This window comes from Papaver somniferum, chromosome 9 (assembly GCF_003573695.1).
Source record: "Papaver somniferum cultivar HN1 chromosome 9, ASM357369v1, whole genome shotgun sequence".
In the NCBI taxonomy this organism is placed as follows: domain Eukaryota; kingdom Viridiplantae; phylum Streptophyta; class Magnoliopsida; order Ranunculales; family Papaveraceae; genus Papaver; species Papaver somniferum.
In genome coordinates this window covers 191,081,841-191,089,659 of record NC_039366.1, presented here as the reverse complement: position 1 = coordinate 191,089,659, position 7,819 = coordinate 191,081,841, and positions in this window count along the sequence as shown.

Below are 7,819 nucleotides of genomic sequence, written 5' to 3'. Positions count from 1 at the left end.
CAATATCTTCTTCGTCTTCAAATCTTCTTTGATCTTCAATAAACACCTGCACACAATCACTTGAATTTTCTTGTGATCAATCACGCACAGAACGGAGTCTGTTAACAATGGATCACCACAAGAACGTCTTTAGCACTAACAACAGTCTAAAGATCCCTGTCGAAACTCTATACTAGTTTGAATGAATCTTATATCATAAGAGAAGATTCTAAAGCATACAAAAACTAGGTGAAAACATATTTCAACCTCCGTTAGTCAATCAAATCAAATCGAAAACAAAGATAAACCACAATTATCTAGTTTCCCACCAACGGGTCGCGCTAGAGATTCTCAATCCCAAAGAAGACTTTAAACTGAGTGGCCGTAAGAGATTTCACCTAATTAGATTACTCGGCTCTCCGATAGGCGGCTACATTAGTAACAATGACAAAAGAGGAAGTCAAATTGTTACGAAGGATTAGTTTGCTAGAAGGGCAAACTTCGTGTTTTTATAGACAAGGAAGTTTGGACACCAAGGAATTTCCGAAACCGAAAATATTCTCAAGATCTTCATAAATGCACAAATTTGGTTTTCATAATTCCTGGAAATGTTTTGTCCAAAAATATAATCGAAATCTCTTGGAAAATATAATTAGTAAATGCACATTACCAATTCCATATGTTTTCGTCCAAGACAAATTAATAACTTTAATTAAAACATTCTTAACTTATATGTTTCGATTCTGGGATTCTCTTCCATTTAGCCTTTAAGGAATATCTTTGAACAATTATAGTAAATACGCATTCAGCACGTGTTCAAAGTTTGTCGACATCTTTACTTTGTAAGTTCTCTTTCACACTTACAATCTTGAAACCGATTTGCTACACTTCCAAACAAGTTTAGAATTGGTTCATCTGACTTTCAAGAACTATGTGATTGATCAAACCAAACATTCAATCACACTCATGCGTTTACGGTTCTACCAAAACAAGTTTCGGTTCTACCTTCCATGTGAGTACTAAACATAGTCACATTAGCTTACCAAATATATGATTGACTAGGTAGTAGGATCGGTTCCCCACATATATATGGTATCTAACTCATATGTGTTGCACCCCTTCACAGGATCGGTTCCCCTCTTCACTGTAAATGTGTTGCACCCCATACAAGGATCGGTTGCCCTATTTGCACTGCACCCCTTACTAGGATCGGTTCCCCTTCACCCCTTACAAGGATCGGTTCCCCTTACCCCTTACTAGGATCGGTTCCCTTTACCCCTTACTAGGATCGGTTCCCTTCACCCCTTACAAGGATCGGTTCCCCTCTCATCTTTTGGAAGCTGCATAACTGATGCATACCAAGGTGATTACTTAAGATTGGTTTTACTAATAAAAGTTCTATCAATACAAAAGTCAGGACTTTGTGAACAGTACCACCAAGAATACAACAAGTTGTGAGCGGTTCTACTCACATATTGGTTGTTCATAAGATAATCAATAAATAACAAAACCAATAACTCCTGGCCATTTCCTTTTCGGTTCACAAAATAAGTCTATGAACTTACTTCCTTAGAACACATGCAAGCATTGTTCCCTAGGATGAAATCCTCACCTTATACCCATACATAATCACAATAGCATTCAAATGATTATGGCGATGTCTAATCTACAAAGTTTAATGGTTAAGCAATAAACCTCGTATTGTATTCCTTAATACTATGTCTATCTAGAGTTCAAACATGCTTCGCAGTTATGTTTTCAATATGCACGACTTGAAAGATACGATAGGGAATGAAACAGTTCAACTCAAATATCACTAACCTCAAGTGGAAGGATGATCGTTGTTGTTGTAGCTCCGTACTTTTTCACATCTTCAAGACTTCTCAATACTTGTAATGTCTCATATCCTAACACTTTCAAGCTAACCTATACGAAGTATAACTCTAGTACAAAATCAAGCGACTCTTAATATGAGTTTTGATTCACTAAAATATGATAACCACACTTGACATACCAACGCATGGTGGGTTCAACCGAGCAATGCTCTAACAATCTCCCCCTTTGTCAATTTTAGTGACAAAACTCTTAGATCAATATGGATAAACAATTACATCTGCTTGACTCCTGATTCAACAGCACAGAAAAACCTGCTTATATTCAATCCTTGAAAATGTCGTTGTTGACATCATAATAACAAAGCAAAATACTCCCCCTAAGGAAGATAGGTAGATAATCAATCCGCACGGATTTGTTATACCACGGTATGATATGTTACTCCCCCTTAGTCCATGCTTTCACTCTTTCGTTAGATAAATAACATTCAAGCACCAATGTTCTTTCCCCTAGTGATACCAATCAATATAATATCAATGCCAGTATCACCTGTTTACTCCATATATTTCTCCCCCTTTTTTTTACAAAAATGACAAAGAAACGAAAAAATAAAGGACAACACGAAAAGAATCTTACAAATATCAGAAATAGACTTGCAAACCTGTAGAGTTAGGCACGAGGGTTCCACACATCACGTTCTGATAACCACTATCAAAACCGAAACCGCAAGTAGTTTTATTTTTATATGTTACCAAGGAAACAATTGTCCGAAACAATTTTTCCCATTTAGTTTAGCAAACCTAAAACAACTAAACAATATATCTCCTTTGCTAAACCGATTTTCCAAGAAAAACCGCTTAATTCGATAAGACCAAAATAAAGTATAAAACTCCATCTTTCTCATCAGGTTCTAATTATCCACAACTTAGACCTTTCAATTTCAAACAAACCAAATACTAGGTTAGTTAACTAGCATTTCTTTGTCTAGGCATTCGATTAGACTTGAATAACCGAAACCTCACTTTGATAAGACAAAGTAAGATCAGAATTAACTTAGTTTCTTATCTGGAATCGAATTGTACTAAAAACTCGTCTCGTACACATATTATTTCGTTAAGCCATAAACAATTCATACAAACCAATATAAATCAACTTGGAAAATCATTTACCTCAACCAGAAGCAATTGAATCAACATAAGACGTTATAAGCACCGCAATTGCACCGTAATTTTGTAAGCCTAAACCAGTGATAAACTACCAAAGCAAAATACCAAAGGTTTTTCTTAACCGGAACCAATTGAATCACAAACATATCAATTGTAACGCAATTTTGTAAGTTTAAACCATTGATACCAAACAAAAGCAAGACAACAATGGTTTTCCTTAACTGGAACCAATTGAATCAACACACGCATCAATTGTACCACAATTTTGTAAGCCTAAACGGTTGATACCACACAATAAAGCAAGATAACAATAGTTTTTCTTAACATGAATCAATTGAAACACACATCCACACACATAACATGGAATAAAAATCAATTGCACCTAAATTTCGTTAAGAAAAAAACAATACACATATATAATATAAACTCAGGCTTTTCTTAAACAGGAAAACAATTAACTAACAACATTGTTACCTCAATTTCGCGTCCACTCCTCCAATATGATTGCATCTTCGTCCAGGGAGGATCGATAACGAAATATCACCTCTCGTTGTCATACTTATGCATAAGCAAAAGGCATAACAACACACCTCAACCTTTACCAGAGAAAGGTTGAAACCGGTTTTGAACTATTGCAAGCAAAAGTCGAAAACCGTAGAAACACATATGCTTTTATGCTAAACAAAAAATCGATTCAACATATTGTGACTTTTTCACATACTGTTTCTAAGAGAACCCCTCATAATCCTTTGATAAATCCTACCTACTTGGGTTGGAACTCAAATCCTGCTAAATCAAAAAGTCACCCAAACCATGAGGGTTCACATATGAGATCAACATTAAGGTAATGAAACCGAAAACATACATCTCATAATCATACATAGCAATAATATAAAAGCAATAAAGCACAAGCTATGTAAACCGAAAACTATCACAAGAAAATTACTCAAAACAAATAATTTTATCCACAATAGACCAATACAATCGATGAAATAAATCACAAATTGATGTCCATTAAACTAGATTAAGTATAACAACAAATAACTTAATCTATAGTGGTGCTCTTGTTGTTCACCGAGGTCTCTTCAGTGCTCAAACTCTTAATGTGTCTCGAGAGACTTGTCTGCAACCACTTTTAGTTTCCTAAGCTATTCCAATCGGAGCTTTAAGTCAGCAACCTCACTTTTGCCTCTTACAGGCTTTCTTTGATTTCCTCTCGATCTTTTATCAAGGAAAAAAGATTTCTTATGAGTTCATCATATTCATGCATTAGCATCATGGATACCATCAGTATATAACCACATGGTAGAATCTGAATCATCGATTGCGATGAGACTTATTTCTTCTTGAGATCTATCAGAGATGTCATTAGAAACGTTTCTTGAGATAATCTTCCTGATTCTTCGATATGAGACAAACCCTTGACTGTTTCTTACTTTTCGTGCTTCCCTTCTATCATGCCTAGTAACACTGCGAGTTATAGGTAACATATCTTCAGAGAAGGATAATGTTCTTGTTGAAAGAGTTTCTAAAGAATCAGGGTTTATTCAAATATATATATACATACATATATATACAAGTATGTTGTTCGAACATGCTTATTTTTCTAAAAGTCGAAAGTTATTCCAACAATATCTCATATTTTCCAAAACTGAAAGACAATCTTCCTTTATTATGTGCCCTTGTCTTTTATGTGCCTTTCTCATCCAAAATTAAGGACACAGACAGGGATGAGAGAGCACAATATTAATGCAATTAAATTGCATCCAAATAAGCTTCTTTAAGATTACTGTGAATATTCGAAACATAATTCATGTCTCTCTTAGGGAATTTCTGCCCGACATATTTTCTCGCAAGACGATGATCTTTTCTAACTCTAGAGATATGATCACATGGAGAAAATTTACTAATGTGAGAATTCTCAGAGATAGCTAGATCTCTCTTGATTCTTTCGATGAGATTTTCATATGATTTTCTCATTCTAAGGACTTCCTTATTATTCACATTAGTGTGATCATCTGAAACAATTATCGGAAAATCCTGATTGTTTCCTATGGCAGAGATCCGCTCTTTCCCATCCTTCTAAACCCGTTCCTCATAAAAACCAGCACAGCTTCGATATGGGTGTGGAGGAACCTTTTTCCAGAAGCGATTATCAACTCTTTCTCCTCCTCTTGAGTCGATCTCGTTGGGATGTAGTACAATCTGTCTTTCTACTGAGGAATAATCTTTCAGTTTTCTTAGCCAAGAAACTTCCTTCAAAATTTTTATCACTGCATGTTGAAGAAGAATGAGTTTCTTATCACGAGACTGAAAATTATATTCCTTAGCATCAACACGGAATCTGTTCAAAGTTTCCTCTGGACAAGATTTCGTATGATCATCAGTAGAACTAGAAGTTGATTTCTCATCCTCTTCCAACTTGATGTAGTTAGGTAAACTACCATCATCTTGATCTGTTTCAGATGTAATTACATCGATCTAATCACCATCTGTAAAAGTCGAGCAAGGACTTTTATTTTCCTCATCAGAAGAAATCACAACAGAATCATTAGTCAGAATCATAGGAGGTATCTCTTTATCTGTAAGAGATTTACCAAGAGCTTCTAGTTTGACAGCGATATCCATTTTATCTTTTATAAGACAGTTCAGTTGAATGTATTTTTCTTTAATCTCCTCTTTAAGAATATTTGTCTCTGTCTTTAAAATAACCACCTTAGAAGGTAGAGATTGTATATGCTTTAGGAGTTTAACCAACTCTTTATCAGCATCTTCTTTTTCATCATAAAAAGACGTAGATGTTTTCACTACCCCTGAATCATGAGTCAATGAAGTATTAACATCCTCAACATTTAAGCATTCAAGCTCTTGCATAACGTTAACTGAATCAGACATAGATTCACTTCTTATAGGTTGGATCGCACCAAACACAGATTGTTAGATCTTTTCGTGTTTGCCTGCTCTGATACCAATTGAAAAGGCGAGGGTACCCAAATATACCTCAAGCTAAAACTTTTCCTACCTATAAGCCCTTTCCTCCGAAAGTGATTGTCTATGGATACGAGATCGAGACAATACAACTAATCGGTTCACACTCTTGTGATCGTATATGGATACGAGATTGAGACAATACAACGACAAAGTGTGTTACTTGATAAAAAGGTTCATACTTAACCAAACACAATAGGATTAACTTATCAAGTAATAGGACATTAACGTTTGTGTGAGTTACTTTAATTATAATAACGTTTGTGTGACACAGCATGATTTTGTTAACGAGGAAACCGCAAATGCAGAAAAACCCCGGGACCTTGTCCAGAATTGAATACTCTCAGGATTAATACGCTACACAAAATACACTTACTTCGTATAGTTGAGACCAAGTACCTAACTCTATAGTATACCTAGTTACGTCTGTATTCCCACGCCTCCAACTTAAGAATAAGTCACGTACTTGGAACAATCCCTTTGGTTCGTATTCCAAACAGTAAAGGAACAAAAAATTTGTTTGTTATCAACTCTCTTCAACCAAGTGATACGAGTCAAACAAAGGCTCTTCCGTTTATCTCAACATAAACTCCTTCGTCAGGTCTAGATCTATCTTATGTTTCAATCACTCGAAGGTAATCAACTAAGATTAAGCCAACAACACCTTTAATCCAAAAGGAACCGTGTTGATGCCGATTTACTACAATCAATCAATTCAATCTACCACAAGGATAAACCGATTATCAATTGGATCCTCTTTTCCCAAACAAGTATTGTGCACACCAAAGATTATAAACCTAATTCAGATCTTCAATATCTTCTTCGTCTTCAAATCTTCTTTGATCTTCAATAAACACCTGCACACAATCACTTGAATTTTCTTGTGATCAATCACGCACATAACGGAGTCTGTTAACAATGGATCGCCGCAAGAACGTCTTTAGCACTAACAACAGTCTGAAGATCCCTGTCGAAACTCTATACTAGTTTGAATGAATCTTATATCAGAAGAGAAGATTCTAAAGAATACAAAAACTAGGTGAAAACATATTTTAACCTCCGTTAGTCAATCAAATCAAATCGAAAACAAAGATAAACCACAATTATCTAGTTTCCCACCAACGGGTCGCGCTAGAGCTTCTCAATCCCAAAGAAGACTTTAAACTGAGTGGCCGTAAGAGATTTCACCTAATTAGATTACTCTACTCTCTGATAGGCGGCTACACCAGTAACAATGAAAAAAGGGGAAGTCAAATTGTTACGAAGGATTAGTTTGCTAGAAGGGCAAACTTCGTGTATTTATAGACAAGAAAGTTTGGACACCAAGGAATTTCCGAAACCGAAAATAATCTCAAGATCTTCATAAATGCACAGATTCGGTTTTCATAATTCCTAGAAATGCTCGGTCCAAAAATATATTCGAAATCTGTTGGAAAATATCATTAGTAAATGCACAATACCAATTCCATATGTTTCCGTCCAAGACAAATTAATAACCTTAATTAAAACATTCTTAACTTATATGTTTCGATTCTGGGATTCTCTTCCATTTAGCCTTTAAGAAATATCTTTGAACAATTATAGTAAATACGCATTCAGCACGTGTTCAAAGTTTGTCGACATCTTTACTTTGTAAGTTCTCTTTCACACTTACAATCTTGAAACCGATTTTCTACACTTCCAAACAAGTTTAGAATTGGTTCATCTGACTTTTAAGAACTATGTGATTGATCAAAGCAAACATTCAATCACACTCATGCATTTACGGTTCTACCAAAACAAGTTTCGGTTCTACCTTCCATGTGAGTACTAAACATAGGCACATTAGCTTACCAAATATATGATTGACTAGG